Here is a 22,569-nt window from a genome sequence, read left to right as displayed (position 1 = left end):
CGGGAGGTTTATTCACTGTACGTTTCACGGTGGTTAATTCACTGTACATTTCACGGGAAGTTTATTCACTGTACATTTCACGGGATGTTTATTCACTGTACATTTCACGAGAGGTTTATTCACTGTACATTTCACGGGAGGTTTATTCACTGTACATTTCACGGGAGGTTTATTCACTGTACATTTCCTGGGTGGTTTATTCACTGTATGTTTCACGGGAGGTTTATTCACTGTACATTTCACGGGAGGTTTATTCACTGTACATTTCACGGGTGGTTTATTCACTGTACATTTCACGGGAGGTTTATTCACTGTACATTTCATGGGTGGTTTATTCACTGTACGTTTCACGGGAGGTTTATTCACTGTATATTTCACGGGAGGTTTATTCACTGTACATTTCACGGGAGGTTTAGTCACTGTACATTTCACGGGAGGTTTATTCACTGTACATTTCACGGGAGGTTTATTCACTGTACATTTCACGGGAGGTTTATTCACTGTACATTTCACGGGAGGTTTATTCACTGTACATTTCACGGGAGGTTTATTCACTGTACATTTCACGGGAGGTTTATTCACTGTACATTTCACGGGGAGGTATCCACCCTAATCCCAGTTTCCAGCTCTTGGACCATAGGTTACAGCACTTCAAGTGCATATCGAAGCACTTTTTAAATGTGATGAGGGTTTCTGCCTCTACCACCCTTTCAGGCAGTGAGTTCCAGACCCCCACTACCCTCTGGGTTAAAAAATTTCTCCTCCAATCCCCTCTAAATCTCCTACCAATTACTTTAAATCTATGTCCCCTGGTTATTGACCTCTCTGCTCAGGGAAATAGGTCCTTCCTATCCACTCTATCTAGGCCTCTCATAATTTTATACACCTCAATTAAGTCTCCCCTCAGCCTCCTCTGTTCCAAAGAAAAGAACCCCAGCCTATCCAATCTTTCATCGTAGCTGAAATTCCCCAGTCCTGGCAACATACTCGTAAATCTCCTCTCTACCCTCTCTAGTGCAATCACACCTTTCTGTGATGTGGTGACCAGAACTGCACGCAGTATTCTAGCTGCGGCCTAACTGGTGTTTTATACAGTTCAAGCATAACCTCCCTGCTCTTGTATTCTATGCCTCGGCTAATAACAGAAAGTATCCCGTATGCCTTCTTAACCACCTTATCAAACTGCCCTGCTACCTTCAGGGATCTGTGGACATGCACTCCAAGGTCCCACTGGTCTTCTGCACTTCTCAGTATCCTACCATTTATAGTGTAATCCCTTGCCTTGTTAGCCCTCCCCAAATGCATTAACTCACACTTCTCCGGGTTGAATTCCATTTGCCACTGTTCTGCCCACCAGATCAGTCCATTGATATCTTCCTGCAGTCTACAGCTTTCTTCTTCATCTGCAAACTTCTTAATCATACTTCCTACATTCAAGTCCAAAATCATTGATATATACCACAAAAAGCAAGGGACCCAGTACTCCCTGCGGAACCCCACTGGAAACAACCTTCCAGTCACAAAAACACCCATCGACCATTACCCTTTGTTTCCTGCCTCTGAGCCAATTTTGGATCCAACTTGACACTATGCCTTCGATCCCATGGGCTTTTACTTTCGTGACCAGTCTGCCATGCGGACCTTATCAAAAGCCTTGCTAAAGTCCATATAGACTACATCAAACGGACTACCCTCATCGACCCTCCTTGTTACCTCCTCAAAAAATTCAATCAAGTTAGACAGACACGACCTTCCCTTAAGACCTGCATCCTTTAACCTTTTACACTGATTCTATTCCAGTTTATATTAGGGTAGTTGAAATCCCTGACTATTACTGCCCTATTGTTTTTGCACTTCTCAGAAATTTGCCTTCATATTTGCTCTTCTATCTCCCTCTGACTGTTTGGGGGTCTGTATTACACTCCCAGCAGTGTGATTGCCCCTTTTTTGTTCTTCAGTTCAACCCATATGGTCTCATTTGATGATCCTTCTAAGATAGCAAGCCTCCTCACAACTGTAATTGTTTCTTTGACCAATACTGTGACGCCCCCACTCCTTTTTATCCCCCTCTCTATCTTGTCTGAAAACCCCGTAACCAGGAATATTGAGCTGCCATTCCTGCCCTTCTTTCAGCCATGTCTCAGTAATAGCTATGATATCATACTCCCACGTGTCTATCTGTGCCCTCAGCTCATCTGCTTTGTTTACTAGGCTCCTCGCATTGAACTATCGACCATTTAGCACTGCCAAACCCTTTCGTTGTCTATTTTCTAGCCTTTGCTTCCTCTACCTTCCAAACTCACTTACTAATTTACTACCTTCCATTTCCAGTGTTGCTTCTCTCCCTTCTGAATTTACGCTCAGGCTCCCATCCCCTTGCCCAACAGCGCCAGCAACCCCCCCCGCAAGGATGATGGCCCCAGCCCTGTTGAGGTGCAAACCATCCGCCTTGTACAGGTCCCACTTCCCCCAGAATTCCATTAATCTGATCATTTCTGCCACCAGCAAAAAAAAACCACATGAAAGCTGCTGTTTACAAAAAACACAATTGGTTTCCTAATGTTCCTCAGGGAAGGGAACCTGCACTGAACCTGGCTCTGTGTGGTTCACTGCTGTTAATGCCCTCTTAGTGTGGGATAGGGGACAGGCAGCTGGCTTTTGACAGGCGGGAGGCTGGCAAGGGGTGGGTTGTTGGAAGAATCAAGTCTAGAGGTGAAAAAATGTACAGCGAGAGAATGGCTCCAAATGTACAGGGAGGCATTAGAACAAGAAATCTTCCCCCAGCCCATGTACTGTGACGTGCGGCTGCTGGCCCACAGGGCTGGGGGACTGCAGCCAAGGCCTGCTTCCCTCCCACACACAATTATGGCAGGAGTCACTGGATAGCAATCAGGAACTGGGACTTGGTTGTTTCACCCCCCCCGCCCCACACCACCTTAACCCATCTGAAGTACCTGTACTCTTGCCATGACTGAGATCGGATTACTCAGCACAGCCCAGAAACATCTCCGGTTTGGTTTCTGGCCACAGATTGAACTTGAGGCCTTCCTAACCTATTCAGCTCAGCTACTCACTGCCTTAGGCAGCTGGTGTATCGGGAAAAGAAAGAACGACTTGCATTTCTACAGCCCCTTTAACGACTACCGGACGTCCCAGAGCGCTTTACAGCCAATGAAGTACTTTTTATTGGAGTGAAGTCACTGTTCTACTGTGGGATGGCAGCAGGATACCAGTGAGAACTCCCCGGATCTTCTTCAGATTTCCCAGATTTTTTCTGCCAAATTGGCCATTGGGTTTTTTTAAAATCTGGTTTTTCGCCTCTCCCGGGAGATCACATGGGTTCAGGTGGGATGGAGAGTGATCGTATATTTGAGGTTAGGATCAGATCAGCCATGATCTTATTGAATGGCGGAGCAGGCTCGAGGGGCCGATTGGCCTACTCCTGCTCCTATTTCTTATGTTCTTATGTTCTTATGTTTTCAGCCAGCTGTTGCTTTTTCCTGCAGCCTCCGACTCTTTTTCACCTCCTGTTTGAACCTTCCCTGCTGTTTCAGCCTCTTCCTTGCATTAAGTTTGGGCCAAGGAGCTGCCCTTTCTCCCTCCTTCTGCCCCACACTAACCTTTCCCCTTCCACATGATGCCACCCCACCCCCCACTTCCATGTCTCTGTCCCCCTCTAATTCCTCACTCTCAAGCTCTTCTGTAACCCTCTGTGCCTGCTCCCCGTCAGTGCGGTGCTCCCTCAGTACTGCCCCTCCGACAGTGCGGCGCTCCCTCAGTACAGCCCCTCCGACAGTGCGGCGCTCCCTCAGTACTGCCCCTCGACAGTGCGGCGCTCCCTCAGTACTGCCCCTCTGACAGTGCAGCGCTCCCTCAGTACTGCCCCTCCGACAGTGTGGCGCTCCCTCAGTACTGCCCCTCGACAGTGCGGCGCTCCCTCAGTACTGCCCCTCGACAGTGCGGCGCTCCCTCAGTACTGCCCCTCCGACAGTGCGGCGCTCCCTCAGTACTGCCCCTCGACAGTGCGGCGCTCCCTCAGTAATGCCCCTCCGACAGTGTGGCGCTCCCTCAGTACTGCCCCTCGACAGTGCGGCGCTCCCTCAGTAATGCCCCTCCGACAGTGTGGCGCTCCCTCAGTAATGCCCCTCCGACAGTGCAGCGCTCCCTCAGTACTGCCCCTCTGACAGTGCGGTGCTCCCTCAGTAATGCCCCTCCGACAGTGCGGCGCTCCCTCAGTACTGCCCCTCCGACAGTGCGGCGCTCCCTCAGTAATGCCCCTCCGACAGTGCAGCGCTCCCTCAGTACTGCCCCTCTGACAGTGCGGCGCTCCCTCAGTAATGCCCCTCCGACAGTGTGGCGCTCCCTCAGTAATGCCCCTCCGACAGTGTGGCGCTCCCTCAGTAATGCCCCTCCGACAGTGTGGCGCTCCCTCAGTAATGCCCCTCCGACAGTGCGGCGCTCCCTCAGTACTGCCCCTCGACAGTGCGGCGCTCCCTCAGTACTGCCCCTCCGACAGTGCAGCGCTCCCTCAGTACTGCCCCTCCAACAGTGCGGCGCTCCCTCAGTAATGCCCCTCCGACAGTGTGGCGCTCCCTCAGTAATGCCCCTCCGACAGTGCGGCGCTCCCTCAGTACTGCCCCTCCAACAGTGCAGCGCTCCCTCAGTACTGCCCCTCCGACAGTGCGGCGCTCCTTCAGTACTGCCCCTCGACAGTGCGGCGCTCCGTCAGTACTGCTCCTCCAACAGTGCGGCACTCCCTCAGTACTGCCCCTCCGACAGTGCAGCGCTCCCTCAGTACTGCCCCTCCGACAGTGCGGCGCTCCCTCAGTACTGCCCCTCCGACAGTGCGGCGCTCCCTCAGTACTGCCCCCCCCCAACAGTGCGGCGCTCCCTCAGTAGTGCCCCCCCGACAGTGCGGCGCTCCCTCAGTACTGCCCCTCCGACAGTGCGGCGCTCCCTCAGTACTGCCCCCCCGACAGTGCGGCGTTCCCTCAGTACTGCCCCTCCGACAGTGCAGTGCTCTCTCAGTACTGCCCCTCCGACAGCGCGGCAGTCCCTCAGTACTGCCCCTCTGACAGTGCAGCGCTCCCTCAGTACTGCCCCTCCGACAGTGCAGCACTCACTCAGTACTGCCCCTCTGACAGTGCAGCGCTCCCTCAGTACTGCCCCTCCGACAGTGCAGCGCTCCCTCAGTACTGCCCCTCCCGACGGTGCGGCGCTCCCTCAGTACTGCCCTTCCGACAGTGCGGCGCTCCCTCAGTACTGCCCCTCCGACAGTGCGGCGCTCCCTCAGTACTGCCCCTCGACAGTGCGGCGCTCTGTCAGTACTGCCCCTCCAACAGTGCGGCACTCCCTCAGTACTGCCCCTCCGACAGTGCAGCGCTCCCTCAGTACTGCCCCTCCGACAGTATGGCGCTCCCTCAGTACTGCCCCCCCGACAGTGCGGCGCTCCCTCAGTAGTGCCCCCCCGACAGTGCGGCGCTCCCTCAGTACTGCCCCTCCGACAGTGCAGCACTCCCTCAGTACTGCCCCTCCGACAGTGCAGCGCTCCCTCAGTACTGCCCCTCCAACAGTGCAGCACTCCCTCAGTACTGCCCCTCCGACAGTGCAGCGCTCCCTCAGTACTGCCCCTCCGACAGTGCAGCACTCCCTCAGTACTACCCCTCCGACAATGCAGCGCTCCCTCAGTACTGACCCTCCGACAGTGCAGCACTCCCTCAGCACTGCCCCTCCGACAGTGCGGCACTCCCTCAGTACTGCCCCCCCGACAGTGCAGCGCTCCCTCAGTACTGCCCCTCCGACAGTGCAGTGCTCCCTCAGTACTGACCCTCCGACAGTGCAGCGCTCCCTCAGTCCTGCCCCTCCGACAGTGCAGCACTCACTCAGCACTGCCCCTCCGACAGTGCAGCACTCACTCAGCACTGCCCCTCTGACAGTGCAGCGTCCCCTCAGTACTGCACTGAGTGTCAGCCTAGGCTTTTATGCTCAAGACTCTGGAGTGGGACTAAGAGGCGAGGGTGCTACCCACTGAGCCACGGCTGACAGCATGGGGAGCCTGGGTCCTGTTTATGAATATTAATTAATATTAATATTATCAGTTATTATACAGAAACAGGGACAAGTTGTATCAATATCATCACTTTACACTCAACCATCAGTGAAGAGTTATTGAATGAAGAGATTAGAAAAAAGAGTTTATGAAACTTAAAATTAATTTTGCCAGTGTTTAATAAATTTTTTTAATTCATACACGGGATGTGGGCGTCGCTGGCAAGGCCAGCATTTATTGCCCATCCCTAATTGTCCTTGAGAAGGTGGTGGTGAGCCGCCTTCTTGAACCGCTGCAGTCCGTGTGGTGAAGATACTCCCACAGTGCTGTTAGGGAGGGAGTTCCAGGATTTTGACCCAGCGATGATGAAGGATTGGCGATATACTTTGAAGTCAGGATGGTGTGTGACTTGAAGGGGAACTTGGAGGTGGTGGTGTTCCCATGCGCCTGCTGCCCTTGTCCTTCTAGGTGGAAGAGGTCACGGGTTTGGGAGGTGCTGCCGAAGAAGCCTTGGCGAGTTGCTGCAGTGCATCTTGTAGATGGTACACACTGCAGCTTAACAGCACAGCATTACAGAGGGGTGACACTGACCCTGGTTGACTATCCCTGTGCAAAATTCAGATAGAGACTGTTGTATTGGCTGCTCTTGCAGAGCTGTGGGTGACGGTCAGTCCCAGGAACTGAGTCTTGGAACAGCCCCATATCACCCCAGACAATCTGTCCACAAACCTCCCTTGTATATGGAGCAGTGAGACATAGAGGGAGAGACAGAGAGAGGGAGAAAGAGAGAAAAACTGAGAGCGATGTGGACAGACAGAGAGAGAGAAAACAGAAAGAGAGATAGACGATAGCGAGAGAGATAGAGATAGACAGAGAGGAAAGCAATAGAGGAAAAAAAGAGGCAGACATGGAGAGAAAGGAGAGAAAGAAATAGTGAGAGTGACTGAAAAAAGGCAGACAGAGACGAACGGGTCACATCATCCGCATGCCCGATACGAGACTCCCAAAACAAGCGCTCTACTCGGAGCTCCGGCACGGCAGGAGAGCCCCAGGTGGGCAGAGGAAACGCTTCAAAGACACCCTCAAAGCCTCCTTGAAAAAGTGCAACATCCCCACCGACACCTGGGAATCCCTGGCCCAAGACCGCACAAAGTGGAGGAGAAGCATCCGGGAAGGCGCCGAACACCTCGAGTCTCTTCGCCGGGAGCAAGCGGAAGCCAAGCGCAGGCAGCACAAGGAGCGCACGTCAACCCAAGCACCCCACCCACCCGCCCCCTTCAACCACCGTCTGCCCCACCTGTGACAGAGACTGTAGGTCCCGCATTGGACTCATCAGTCACCTGAGAACTCATTTTTAATGTGGAAGCAAGTCATCCTCGCTTCCGAGGGACTGCCTAAGAAGAAGAGAGAGAGATAGAGAGAAGAAAATAGAGAAACAGGATAAGATAGGGAGAGAGGGAATTATAAAAACAGATGGGGAGACAGAGAGAGACTGGGGCAATGAGAGGAAGCAATCAGCTTCAGGTTAAGGACGCACCTCTAGACTTTCTCACCAGCCTGTGAATGAGCAGTGAGAGAGGGCCTGCTCTTTCCAGTGACTCTGTAACCCACCCAGAGCTGGTTCAGGGCGATCCGTCCTCTTCAGACAGACACTGCTGAGTTATAAACATCACATTGCACAAGGGGGAGCGGGGTCTGCCTCTGGGGATGGGAAGCTCCTGGTTAATATAAATATTTAATATTGTTACCAGACCTTTAGAGTTGAAAGAGGGACTCGCAGTCCCCTCGGCCAAAAGGGGAATCCACCGAAGACGCCACTCCCCTCGGCAATCTCCCACTTATTTTTGGTTTCAATCTTTCAAGTGAGCGAAATGCAAACACAATCTTCTGTGAACGGAACCAGCTCCTAAAACAGTGACCATTGACTCCGAGGTACTGAATTGTGACACTATCCTGAAATATGCAGGCGAGTTATTTCCAGGGACAAGCGGATTAAAGTAACTTGTTTTGTTTGGTAACTTGCTGTTTTGAAATGATCAGATTCTGGAATCACTCCCGTCTCAACCACTCAGAGAAGCCCCAGGCTGAGGGACATGAGAACCCAAGGATTAGTTTGTCAAAAACATCATTAAAATGGAATTAATTTGTTCAGAATTAATTGTTTATTAATATTTTATACTGGAAAAAAAAGCAACAGTCCGTCAGCAGCATAGTTAGAATTTAATTTATTGAGAAAGGAACTTGAGTCTGGCTCAACAACTCTTCTTATGTAATTAATATAATTTTGTTTTGTAATTAATATAATTTGTTTTAAAACGAACCTGCTGCAGAAGTTAAATACAGCACTTGTCCCGACCACAAGAGGGCGGCTCTGAGTTCTGGCACTGGCATCTGGCAGCCTGGCAGATGTGACTCCACTCAAAACAGCAGCAGGCAAATTTTCAACAGCATTTCTGCTTATCTACGGCCCTTTCTTTCCCGGTCACCACCCTTCAATATCTCCCCCCTCCCCCAGGTGGCATTCTTCAGCTGTGGCTCCAGACAGCAGATCTTGGTGGGCAATTCGACCGTGGGTTTTCAACAACTGGGCTCGATCCTGTTCTCAGCCGATGGCAACACCTGCACTTTCTGGTGGACCAGGGGTGGGCTGGAGAAGGGAGGGATGGGGGGCTGGAGAGACGTCCGGGTGGGACCACTGGTTGAAATCCCCCCTTTTCCGCCATTTGGGAGAGAGTTCTACAGTAGGAGAAGCGTTGTGTGACTCTTTACTCCTGGTGTTCTCGGCATACTGTCGGGTTGGTGCAGAATGTTGAGGGGCAACAGCAGCAGCTCTGGGTATGGACCTGGATCCAGTACCAGCAGCTCTGGGTATGGACCTGGATCCAGTACCAGCAGCTCCGGGTGTGAACCTGGATCCAGTACCAGCAGCTCCGGGTGTGAACCTGGATCCAGTACCAGCAGCTCTGGGTATGGACCTGGATCCAGTACCAGCAGCTCTGGGTGTGAACCTGGATCCAGTACCAGCAGCTCTGGGTGTGAATCTGGATCCAGTGCCAGCAGCTCTGCGTATGGACCTGGATCCAGTGCCAGCAGCTCCGGGTGTTTATCTGGATCCAGTACCAGCAGCTCTGGGTGTGAATCTGGATCCAGTACCAGCAGCTCTGGGTGTGAATCTGGATCCAGTACCAGCAGCTCTGGGTGTGAATCTGGATCCAGTACCAGCAGCTCTGGGTGTGAATCTGGATCCAGTACCAGCAGCTCCGGGTGTGAATCTGGATCCAGTACCAGCAGCTCCGGGTGTGAATCTGGATCCAGTACCAGCAGCTCTGGGTGTGAATCTGGATCCAGTACCAGCAGCTCTGGGTATGAATCTGGATCCAGTACCAGCAGCTCTGGATGTGAATCTGGATCCAGTACCAGCAGCTCTGGGTGTGAATCTGGATCCAGTACCAGCAGCTCTGGGTGTGAATCTGGATCCAGTACCAGCAGCACCGGGTGTGAATCTGGATCCAGTACCAGCGCCTCTGGGTATGGACCTGGATCCAGTACCAGCAGCTCCGGGTGTGAATCTGGATCCAGTACCAGCAGCTCCGGGTCTGAATCTGGATCCAGTACCAGCAGCTCTGGGTGTGAATCTGGATCCAGTACCAGCAGCTCTGGGTGTGAATCTGGATCCAGTACCAGCAGCTCTGGGTGTGAATCTGGATCCAGTACCAGCAGCTCTGGGTAGCAGCTCTGGGTGTGAATCTGGATCCAGTACCAGCAGCTCTGGGTATGAATCTGGATCCAGTACCAGCAGCTCCGGGTGTGAATCTGGATCCAGTACCAGCAGCTCTGGGTATGAACCTGGATCCAGTACCAGCAGCTCCGGGTATGAATCTGGATCCAGTACCAGCAGCTCTGGGTATGAACCTGGATCCAGTACCAGCAGCTCTGGGTGTGAATCTGGATCCAGTACCAGCAGCTCCGGGTCTGAATCTGGATCCAGTACCAGCAGCTCTGGGTGTGAATCTGGATCCAGTACCAGCAGCTCCAGGTGTGAATCTGGATCCAGTACCAGCAGCTCTGGGTGTGAATCTGGATCCAGTACCAGCAGCTCCGGGTGTGAATCTGGATCCAGTACCAGCAGCTCTGGGTATGAATCTGGATCCAGTACCAGCAGCTCCGGGTGTGAATCTGGATCCAATACCAGCAGCTCCAGGTGTGAATCTGGATCCAGTACCAGCAGCTCCGGGTGTGAATCTGGATCCAGTACCAGCAGCTCTGGGTATGAACCTGGATCCAGTACCAGCAGCTCTGGGTATGAATCTGGATCCAGTACCAGCAGCTCTGGGTATGAACCTGGATCCAGTACCAGCAGCTCTGGGTATGAATCTGGATCCAGTACCAGCAGCTCTGGGTATGAACCTGGATCCAGTACCAGCAGCTCTGGGTATGAATCTGGATCCGGTACCAGCGGCTCTGGGTATGAACCTGGATCCAGTACCAGCAGCTCCGGGTGTGAATCTGGATCCAGTACCAGCAGCTCTGGGTATGAATCTGGATCCAGTACCAGCAGCTCCGGGTGTGAATCTGGATCCAGTACCAGCAGCTCCGGGTATGAATCTGGATCCAGTACCAGCAGCTCTGGGTATGAATCTGGTTCCAGCTCCTGTGCAATTGTTTTTATTGCGTACTTGATTTTTTTCCTGCTGTTTTTGCAATCAAACTGCGATTCTGTCTATTTCCCCCTAAAATGTAAAACCAGTTGCCTTGATTGGGACCTTGTACAGAATGGACATTCCAGCCGTGTCTCTCTGGGGCTGTAGATAGTGGATTCTGACAGAGACTGGATGGTCAGTCCAGCCCCGTAAGCTGTGGCTCAGTGGGTAGCACTCTCTAGGTGGGAGGGGCTAGGAGTGAGCAGGTGTTACTGGTTGCCTGATTGCTGCAGGGAGTTGGAGTGAGTTTGTAAAAAATTGATGGTGTTTTTTTCTCTCCAGGTTTTAGGGCCTTTTCAGCCCATAAATAAAAGCTGAATGTTGGGTTCGAGGTGACGGTCAGTGGCCGAGTGGAAAGACTTTTACTCAGTTTGAAAGTTGGCAATAAGTTCTTGGAGGTATCTCTGCTATATTCGGAAGAGGTGGTGGTCTCATTTTTAAACTTCCCAGTTTATATTGAGGACGATGTGCTAATCAAAAAGTTGGAGTCGTGGGACATTAAAATTTGTTCAGCAATAAAGAGGAGGTACTATCCAGGAACACGGGTAGCAGATGGAACCCGTTACGTAAAGGTGCGGTTCCCAGAGGGGGTGAAGTCATTACCGTACAGCATGAAATTCGAGACAATGGAAGGAGTGCAGTACTTCCGAGTACTGCATGATAACCAAGTGAAGGTTTGTTATTATTGTCTTGGACACGACCATCTTGTAAGAAACTGTCAAGACTTGTACTGTTATAACTGCAGCGAGTCTGGACACATCGCTCGGAGCTGCAAGGCGGAGAGCTGTGGGGTGTGTCACAAAGGCCCCACCCGCTGAGAGTGTGAGGCAGAAGGAAGCTCTATGAGTGACGAGGAGATGGGCGAAGGAGCAGGAGGTGTGAGTGGAATGGCCGGAGGAGCGGAGCAGTCAGAGGACACAGCTGGTAAAGTGAAGGATAAAAGAGCACAGGAAGAGGCAGAACATTGTGGAGCAGAGAACAGGATGGAGATGGTGGAAAACACACCAAGTACAGTGGAAAAGAACAAAGACAGCAGAGGGCAGCAAGAGTTGAGTGCAGACTCGAGCCTTAATACGGTTCAGCTCTCCCTAAAGAATCTGGTGTCTGCGGGGGGGAGGAGGCGGTAGCGGGGTGCGTGGTAAATGTAAGTACTCCAAAGAAAGACGGGGAGTCGGACATCTCGGTGAGCAGGAGGGGGCAAGACAAGGAGAGGGTGCAAGAGGCAGGAGCCTTAAAGGGGCAGCAGGACGAGAGCGGCGAGACAAAGACAGCAGAAGGGAGCAATATAGGTGCGCCATTGTCCCAGAGAGAGAAGGATCAGGGAGCAAGGGTCAGAGGTGGAGATGAGGTCGAAGGGAGCGGCACTGTTGGAGAAACCGCGATAGCAGGAAGACTCTCTATGGGAGATGATGTATCTGACGGGGAGAGGATTATGTATCTGACGGGGAGCAGGCACAGAGGGTTACAGAAGAGCTTGAGAGTGAGGAATTAGAGGGGGACAGAGACATGGAAGTCGGGGGTGGGGTGGCATCATGTGGAAAGGGAAAGGTTAGTGAGGGGCAGAAGGAGGGAGAAAGGGCAGCTCCTCGGCCCAAACTTAATGCAAGGGAGAGGCTGAAACAGCAGGGAAGGTTCAAACAGGAGGTGAAAAAGAGTCGGAGGCTGCAGGAAAAAGCAACAGCTGGCCGAAAAGTTGGGAAGGAGCATGAGAGGAGGGAAGGGCCGGAGATTAAATGATGGGGAGTTTATCAGGCATACTTCCCTTCTTTGGAGCCATGATTACATTGGTCTCGATTAATGTGAACGGACTGAGGGGGGAGAAGAAATTACAGCTGTTGTTGCAGGGTTTTAAAGGCACGGACTTGTTGTGTCTGCAAGAAACCTTTTGGGATGAGGATATCCTAGAAAGAGTTCAGAAGGTTTGGAAGGGAGAGGTGTTTGCAAGTTGTGCAAACAACAACCGTAGAGGGGTGGCTGTTTTGGTAATCTTCTGACCATAAAAGAGAATGTTGCCTTGGTGGACAAGGACACTGAGGGGAGATTTTTACGTCTAAGGGTAAAAATGGAGGGATTTAATTTTGATCTCTTTAATATCTATGCACCAAACGACCATTGCAAGCATTGCAAGTTTTTTCGGGGGTTATTCACTGAAGTGGCAGAGGTGGAAAATCCTTGTATAGTGGGGGATTTTAATGTATTTCTATCTCGGATGGACATTTCAGCCCAGATGACCTTTAAGGACGATAACTCCAGAGGGATGATTGTAAAAATGATGGCAAATTTAAATTTGAGAGACTTATGGAGGGACCGGAACCCCATAAAAAGGGAGTTCTCCAGAACAGGTTGGGTGGGTGATGTTTTAAAACAGAGCTGAATAGATTTTGTGTTAATGTGGAAGGGTTAAGTTCGGAGGTGATGGAGATTTATTATAAAAAAGTATTTTTTAGTGACCACTCGGCTTTGGTTCTTAGAATTAGGAACAGCAGAGTTAAGATCGGTTCAGGGGTGTGGATTTTAAACAATCAATACCTGAAAGAAATTACTTATAAAGAAGGGATTTTAAATATAATAAAGAATGCTCAGAAGGAACCTTTGTTCTTGAAAGAAAAAAGAGTTTGGTGGGACAATTTCAAATATGAGGTAAAAGTTTTTTTGGTAGTTATGGGAAAAAGAGGGTGGCAGCTAACCGGCGTCGAGAAGAGAATATAACAAAAGGTTTATGGATGTCTGTAAAGCAGTTGACGGAGGGGATAAGGGAGCTGAGACTAAGTTCCGGGTGCTAAAGGAAGAGTGGGAATTATTGCAAGCTGAAAAATGCAAGGGGGCCATTCTCTGTGCAAAGGCTAGAGATGCATTGGAGGGCGAAAGATGCACTAGATATTTTCTAGAGCAAGAGAAGCTGCGACAGAGATTATCTTTAATTGGAGAGTTGAAGGTTGGGGAGAAGATCATTCATGAAAGCGGGGAGATTTTAGAGGCGGCTAGCAGCTTTTATCAAGAGCTATATACAAAAGAAGACATTTCCAATTTGGCGATGGAGAAGGTTAGTGCTTTTATTGAAGAGGGTTTAAAGGAGGATGAGAGAAGCATGTGTGACAAAGAAGTAGGATTAGCGGAAATAAAAGTAGCAATAAGTGGAATGAAGGGGGGGAAAAGTCCAGGGTCCGATGGACTAAGTGCAGAATTTTATAAAGAATTTTTCAGATTTTAAGTCCATTGCTCTTAGGAGTTTTTAAGGAAATTAAAATTGAGGGAAGCCTGGCCCCATCTATGAGGAGAGGTGTCATAAGCTTAGCTTATATAAAAATAAAGGGGATAGATGGGATCTGAAGAATTGGAGGCCCATCACATTATTAAATGTGGATTATAAGATCTTGGTGAGGGTTATGGCAAATCATATGAAGGAGGTGTTGCCGTAGACAGTTTTACCCTCTCAGTCCTATGGAGTCATAGGCCGGGACATCGCAGACTCTGTGGTCTCAATCCGAGATGCGATAGAGCTCATGGAAGAAAGTGGGAGGGAGGCTTATGTATTAAAGATAGATCAAGAGAAAGCCTTTGATAGGGTCTCTCATGAGTTTTTATTGAAGGTTTTGGAAGCATTTGGTTTCAGGGAAAATTTCATTCAGTGGATAAGGATTTTTTATTCAAACATATTTAGCTGTGTTAAATGTAATGGTTTTTTATCCAAGTATTTTCTGGTACAGAGATCAGTGAGACAGGGTTGTCCCCTGTCCCCATTGTTGTACACATTGGTAGCAGAACCATTAGGTTACATGATGCAAACGAAACAAGGTGTAGTTGGGATTGTGGTCCCCAGTTCTGGGCTGGTGTCGGTGATACACCAATATGCAGATGACACAACCTTAACATTGAGAAATGGGGAGTCAGTGAGGAAAGCTATGGAGGTAGTGGAGGAATATTGTAGAGCTTCAGGAGCCAGAGTGAATTATAGTAAGTCCCAATGCCTGGTTGCAGAAAGGGGTAGGGGGGAATGGTTGGAGGAAACTCCCTTTAAGGTGGTGGAGGGTTTGGAAGTTCTGGGGGTGCACATGGGGTGCAAGAAAGACAGGGATGAAGTGGATTGATTAAATTGGGAACCGAAGGTTATAAAAATTAAAAAGATTTTGGGAAGATGGGAAAGAAGGTAGTTGAAAGTGCAAGGAAGAGCGACAGTGGTGTCCGCCCTCCTGCTATCTAAGCTATGGTACTTATTGACGGTGGAGGATATTCCTGAGTGGGCGGAAAAGTCCATCCGGGAGGCTTGTGTGAGGTTTTTATGGGAAGGGAAACCAGCCTTGGTGGCTTACAATGCCACCATTGGACGGAGAAATCAGGGAGGACTCAATTTCCCAGATATTGATTTGAAGAAAAAATCCTTTAGAATCAAATGGGTGAAGAGATTTCTTCAGAAGTCAAATACAAGATTTTGGAAGAGTTGTTTTGAGCATTTTTTTAAACGAAGTGGGATAGGAGGGCAGGGGATATTGTATATGGAATACAATAATATGTTTTTGAAATTGATTAAACTTCTCCCTAGGTTTTATAAGGGGGTTGTAGAGACTTGGGCCCAATTTTTAAAAAGTGTGCAGTTTATGCCCAAGGGGGCTGAGGAATTTTTGGAACAGTCCTTATTTTTGAACAGGTGGGTCAACATCGAAGGAGAGGTTTTATTTAATCGAGCTTTTATAAAAGCTGGTATTATATGTGTGAAAGATGTATTATACGAGGTAATTCCAGGTTGGTTGCCGGAAGCGATAGTGAGGGACATGGTGTGGGAGGAGGATCAGGAGGTAGAGGAAAAAGCAATAGGGATAATGTATGAGAAGATTGTGAGGGCAATGCCACAGGATTGGATGGAAGAAATAAATGCGGAAATCTCCAAAGGAAGTAAAATGCGTCCTGCTTTTCCAAGCTTTGTACTGGAGAAAGGGGAGAGTTGGTCCAATTTGACAACTGTAATACTCGAGATTTCTATGAGGTATTTAGAGAATGGAGATTCAAGACACCTGCTGGTCAGGAGTTTTGGCAGAGTATATACCCACACCTGGACTTCAACAGGATTTGGAAGGGAGTGTGGGCGAATTTTAAATGTCCAGAGTGGATTGAAATGGATTTCAAATTGGCTCATAACCGGATTTTTACCATGACGGTCTTGTGCAAGATTGGACGAGTGGAGGGGCAACTTGCCCAGTGTGTGGGACACGGGGTGAGACTCTGTCCCATTTACTGGTGTTATTCCCACAGTTAAATGATTTTAAGTACTATATTCGACAGTTGTGTGAAGTTTTTTTGCTGGGTGGGGTCCGAAGAGCGAGAATGGGAATTCCGTGGGACTCAATTTTGAGATGGGGATTGCAGGAGAGTCTGCCCAAGTCTAGCGGAGCAGCAATTCATTTAATGTTCAGTTTGGCTAGATTCGTGATCGTGCAAAGAAGGAATGCTCTGTTTTATAAGGGGAGAAGAATCAATCTAATAGAGTATTTTAAATATAAGCTAAAAGATTATTATAAGGCTCTGTGGATGTTTTATTCAGAAAGGAATTTAAAGATAGTGGCCCAGAAATTCGGGTCGGGGGCTTCCTGCGGGTGCAAGCCGCCGACCTGCACTTACCTTGCACGCCGGCCGTTGAGCTGTGGGCCCGCGTGGAATTGCGATCCTGGGCCTCCTCCAACTGCCAGCGCGCAGTGCTTGCGTATCCCAGGGCCGCAGTTAGTTCGATGCATTCCCTGGGATCACGTGGGCCATGGAGAGCCAATGGTAGCAGGGAATGCTTCATTCATAAGTTTGACAGGAAGATCTGTCAAACTTATAAATACTGTAAGCCCCAAAACATCATTAAATCTTCAAATAAATTTAACAAAACCACATTTTTTAGATAAACTATAAATTACATGAAATAACAATTTTAAACAATAATTTAAATTTTTGAAAAAAATAATTTTATTTTCTAACGGGGCTAAAAATAAACTTACCTTTCTTTAAAGTATTTAAAAATAATAAACCTGTGGAAAAAATGTTTTAATTTTAATTAATTCACCACTTACCTTGTAAAAAGCAGGCCTTGCGACTACTTTTTAAATGTCTAACTTCTGGAGACTTACCCTCCCAGGAAAACCTGCAAAAAAAATGTAAGTTCGATGCGCACGCGCAGCCTCTCCCGTGCACGCGTTCGACCTCTGAACCCCTTCTTTCAGGGGAACGGAAGTGCCGGTTTCCCATGCATGCGCAGTGCATGCAGGAAGCCGGCACTTCCATTGGGCTTACGGGTGAGTACCCCGTGCGTAATCACCCGTGGAGAGCCGAATTTCTGGGCCAATACTTTACAATCAATTTTTAAAGCACAATCGATTAATATATGTTACAGGAGACAAATTAAACTTCAGGTTTTGATGTTAAAATGTGGTGGCGGAATGGCTGTGCAGAGCGGCGGAATTGATTTGTATGATACAATGAAATGACCACGATGTTGTAAATGTTCCTAATGTTCAAGAAAGTATATTTTAAAAGAAAGTGAGCAGCACTCTCTGCTTCTACATCAGGAGGTTGTGGGTTCAAGGATCACTCCAGAGACTTGTAGCACAAAATCTAGGCTGACAATCCCAGTGCAGTACTGAGGGAGTGCTGCACTGCCAGAGGTGCCGTCTTTTGGATGAGCCATTAAACCGAGGCCCCGTCTGCTCTCTCAGGTGGCGCTATTTCGAAGAAGAGCAGAGGAGTTCTGGCCAATATTTATCTCTTAATCAACATCACTAAAACCGATGATCTGGTCATTGTGTGGGAGCTTGCTGTGCGCAAATTGGCTGCCGTGTTTCCTACATTCCAACAGTGACTACACTTCAAAAAGTACTTCATTGGCTGTAAAGTGCTTTGGGACATTGTGAGGTTGTGAAAGGCGCTGTAGAAATGCAAGTCTTTCTTTCTGGGGCTGTAGGCAGTGGACTCTGAAGTTCGGAGAGCTTGCTGTTTGCATCTCATCATGTTTCTCAGGACATTTGATGCTGCTACCGATACAATGAATGGCTGTTGTATAGAGTAACCAGAAGACGTGAGCTGTACCAGAGTCCCACCCTTCCAGTCACCTGCACCACATGTGTGTCTCCGTGTCGACCAGGTGTGATCCAGGGAGCTGAATGCTTGAAGCTTAAGAGAGATGTTGAACCTAGACGACGTCCCATGGTCTCGTTATTGACTGGCTGTCTCAGGTCCAGGGGTTAACAAAGTGCTGCTCTTGCTCCATCTGGAGGCCTGTGTAAAATCCTGGTCACCGTACCACAGGGAGACATCCTAGGATTAGGGCAGCTACAGAGGACGCAATTAAACCATCCTTGGGATTGGACACCTGAGCTACAAGGAGAGATGATGGGCATTGGGACTGCCTCACAGCGCCAGGGACCCGGGTTCGAATCCGGCCTCGGGTGACTGTCTGTGTGGAGTTTGCACATTCTCCCCGTGTTTGCGTGGGTTTCCTCCGGGTGCTCCGGTTTCCTCCCACAGTCCAAAGATGTGCAGATTAGGTTGATTGGCTATGATAAATTGACCCTTAGTGTTAGGGGGATTAAAATGTGTGGGGTTACGGAGATAGGGTGGGATATGTGTTGGTGTAGGGGTTACGGGGATCGGGTGGGGTATGTGTCGGTGCAGGCTCGATGGGCCGAAATGGCCTCCATCTGCACTGTGGGGATTCTGTGATTCTGTGATTCTGTGTTTACACTGTGGCTCCTGGTGCTAAGGTTTTGATGGAGTTCAAAAAAAAGACTGAACATTAATAAATAGTTTGACACAATCACAAACTCTGTAACCAGAGAGCAAGGACTCAAACTCAGAAGAGGGAAGGTGAAGAGCCAGTTTAGATTTAGACAGAGGCTGGTGAATATGTAGAAGAGACTAACTTGGGTAAACGTGAAGACCGACAGTGTTGGCAAATTCATTAAGGAGCTAGATAGCTTTTAGGTTAAAGAAGTGATTGAGGGGTGTAAGGGACAGAAAACTGCACAGGATTCATTGAACCCTGGGACTGGCCAGATACCTGTAATACTCCCCATTCATTGCAACATCACCAGTTTAATTGTAGTGTCACCAATACTCCCCATTCAGTCCTTAATTACCAAATCTCCTCAGTCACTGCAATTTCACCAGTCCTCCTAATTCTTTACAATGTTACTTAGTTATCCCATTCACTGCAATATTACCAACTCTCTCCATTCATTATGTCAGTTGGTAATGAAATAACAGAGCGGGTTGATGAGGGTAATGCGGTTAATGTTGTGTATATGGACTTTCAAAAGACGTTTGATAAAGTGGCACATAATAGACTTGTTAGCAAAATTAAAACCCATGGGGCTAAAGGGGTAGTGGCAGTGTGGATACAAAATTGGCTAAGGGACAGAAAGTAGAGAGTAGTGGTGAACGGTTGCTTTGAAGGGATAATTACTAGTCCTAGCCCCTTTCGGGCTATCCCGGATCAGGCATATTCCCCAGACGTTCACTTTCAACTAAAGTTTGAGGTAGCCAAATCCTAAAGACGCTTAATTGGGTCTAAAGGTCTGGACCATCTCTCCCTAAAGGAAAGGAACAACCTAAAGATATTACCGTCCTCCAGATAGCAATTTTAATAAGTTTAGCTAGACTATAACCTTCCGGATATTATGAGGGTCTGGAAAACTCCCCCAGAATTCTGCAACTCCTCACCAAAGAGCGTACAGAGATTGAGTTCGCAAGTTTGATACAGAAGTACTATGTGAGACAATTCTAAAAATATATAGATTTATTAAAGAACCGACATGTAATTACAGTAGGTGTTTCAATCACAACATTAACAGTTGCAAAAACAGAAAGCTTTTACAATCTTATTATCAGAGATCCTTATTCTCAAATCTTAACTCCACTATAGTTTTACAGTTCTTAGTCTTATTCAGAATATCCACCAAAATCAAATACAGTACCGTTGATCCCCAAGATTCAAAGAGTTGTAGACATCCAGAGCCGCCTCTGAAGCTTGAGAATCGCTTTGCCCCTTTACAGCTAGACTATCATCCCATTTGAAAGTTCAATATTTATATCCTTTTTCAGTGGTATTTCCTTTGAAGTTTTCTGCTGATGTAAGCTAATTATATCCAGTCATTTTTCTGCTGACCCCTGTTATTCTTACAGTCACCTAAGCTGGTAACAATGCAGAATTATGTCTCTACCCCAGGTATCCCAAGCCCACCATAAAAAACAGTGCAACAGCAGGTGCATTATTTGATGTCATTTTTACCAAGGCCTTCTGTTTCTTAATTTTATGTGTTTCTTTATGAAGTGTAATTTAGAACACCTTAACAGGGTGTACCATTGTGTTCTTTCCAAAGCTTCAGACTTCAGGAGCCTCCAATCTCCTGTTTCAATAACGTTATTGATTCAGTGTCAACAACTTATCTTATCCCAATAGCCTGACTGTTGTTAACAATACAGCTTCTCCATTGTTAGGTTTTTAGATTTTCAAGCCCAGTTTGTCATGTTTTAATAAAGCCAGAATTCTTTCATAGAATTTTGTCTTTTTCTGAATTTGGCTTATTCCTTCACAGCTTTTCCAGACTGGAGGGGAGTCTACGGTGGTGTTCCCCAGGGGTCGGTGTTAGGGCCACTGCTCTTATTGATATATATTAATGGCATGGACTTGCGTATACAGGGCATAATTTCAAAGTTTGCAGATGGCACGAAACTCAGAAATGTAGTAAAGAGTGAGGAGGATAGTAAGAGACTTCAGGAGGACAGAGACAGACTGGTGAAATGGGCCGACACGTGGCAGATGAAATTTAACACAGAGAAGTGTGAAGTGACACATTTTGGTAGGAAGAATGAGGAGAGACAATATGAACTAAAGGGTACAATTTTAAAGGGGGTGCAGGAACAGAGAGACCTGGGGGTGTACGTACACAAATCTTTGAAGGTGGCAGGGCGAGTTGAGAAGGCTGTTAAAAAAGCACACAGGATCCTTGGCATTATTAATGGAAACATAGGGCGAGAAATTCGGTACCGCCCCGGTTGGGCCGCTAAATTTTCAAAAGTTATAGAATTAGCGACAGGCGCTAATCCTTCTGACCTCCCGCTAAATTGATTGTTAGTGCTCCAAGAAAGAACTGGAGCGATAAATCACCTAACATAATGCGCTACACACACACAGAGCGGGGCGCTACAGAGAGAGAGAGAGCGAGGCGCTACATAGAGAGAGAGAGAGCGAGGCGCTACACAGAGAGAGAGAGAGAGAGAGAGAGCGGGGCGCTACACAGAGAGAGAGAGAGAGAGAGAGCGAGGCGCTACACAGAGAGAGAGAGAGAGAGAGAGAGCGTGGCGCTACACAGAGAGAGAGAGAGAGAGAGCGGCGCGCTACACAGAGAGAGAGAGAGCGGGGCACTACACAGAGAGAGAGAGCGAGCGGGGCGCTACACAGAGAGAGAGAGAGAGAGAGAGAGCGGGGCACTACACAGAGAGAGAGAGAGAGAGAGAGAGAGAGAGTGGGGCGCTACACAGAGAGAGAGAGAGAGAGAGAGAGAGCGTGGCGCTACACAGAGAGAGAGCGAGAGAGCGGCGCGCTACACAGAGAGAGAGAGAGCGAGGCGCTACACAGAGAGAGAGAGAGAGAGAGAGCGGGGCACTACACAGAGAGAGAGAGAGAGAGCGAGCGGGGCGCTACACAGAGAGAGAGAGAGAGAGAGAGAGAGAGAGTGGGGCGCTACACAGAGAGAGAGAGAGAGAGAGAGCGTGGCGCTACACAGAGAGAGAGAGAGAGAGAGAGAGAGCGAGGCGCTACACAGAGAGAGAGAGAGAGAGAGAGAGAGAGAGAGCGAGGCGCTACACACAGAGAGAGAGAGAGAGAGAGAGAGAGAGAGCGAGGCGCTACACAGAGAGAGAGAGAGAGAGAGAGAGAGAGAGCGAGGCGCTACACAGAGAGAGAGAGAGAGAGCGAGGCGCTACACAGAGAGAGAGAGAGAGAGAGAGAGCGAGGCGCTACACAGAGAGAGAGAGAGAGAGAGAGCGAGGTGCTACACAGAGAGAGAGAGAGAGAGAGCGAGGCGCTACACAGAGAGAAAGAGAGAGAGAGCGAGGCGCTACACAGAGAGAGAGAGAGAGAGAGAGTGGGGCGCTACACAGAGAGAGAGAGAGAGAGAGAGCGAGGCGCTACACAGAGAGAGAGAGAGAGAGAGAGCGAGGCGCTACACAGAGAGGAAGAGAGAGAGAGTGGGGCGCTACACAGAGAGAGAGAGAGAGAGAGAGAGAGCGAGGCGCTACACAGAGAGAGAGAGAGAGAGAGAGAGAGAGAGAGAGCGAGAGAGCGAGGCGCTACACAGAGAGAGAGAGAGAGAGAGAGAGAGAGAGAGCGAGGCGCTACACAGAGAGAGAGGGAGAGAGAGAGAGCGAGGCGCTACACAGAGAGAGAGAGAGAGAGAGAGAGAGAGAGCGAGGCGCTACACAGAGAGAGAGAGAGAGAGAGAGAGAGAGAGAGAGGGGCGCTACACACACACAGTGATAACCAATTTCAGGTGCAATGCAATCGAGACTCATCATTCACATTGGCTCCTTCCAGCTGTTAAAGGGGAGGTTGCAGCATTCTGCACAACCTCATTCTCAACATTGCTGGTCCTGAAGGCGACCTCCAAGCAACTCAACAGCTGCACCTCTTATCCTCACGGCTGATCCCAGTCCCAGGGAGAGAGCTCGCCGGTTCAGCGACCAGGCATTGGAGGCATTGGTCGGGGCAGTCGAAAGAAGAAGGGCAGTGCTGTTCCTGGCCACTGGCAGGAGGCCATTGTAGTGTATGTGCCTTTAAGTCAGAACTAC

The 22,569-nt window shown here is 49.0% G+C and overlaps 1 protein-coding gene across 3 annotated transcripts in view; it reads left to right on the top strand.

Annotated features, from left to right (window-relative positions):
- The window catches only part of fbxw4 (F-box and WD repeat domain containing 4), a 606,291-nt gene that overhangs the window by 235,243 nt on the left and 348,479 nt on the right, over positions 1–22,569 (top strand). The window lies entirely within an intron of this gene.

The sequence above is a fragment of the Somniosus microcephalus genome, chromosome 8 (assembly GCF_052327205.1).
Source record: "Somniosus microcephalus isolate GS21.2 chromosome 8, FLI_Smic_1.0, whole genome shotgun sequence".
In the NCBI taxonomy this organism is placed as follows: Eukaryota; Metazoa; Chordata; class Chondrichthyes; order Squaliformes; family Somniosidae; genus Somniosus; species Somniosus microcephalus.
Note: the sequence above shows the minus strand (reverse complement) of the source record. Positions and strands in the feature narration are given on the sequence as shown.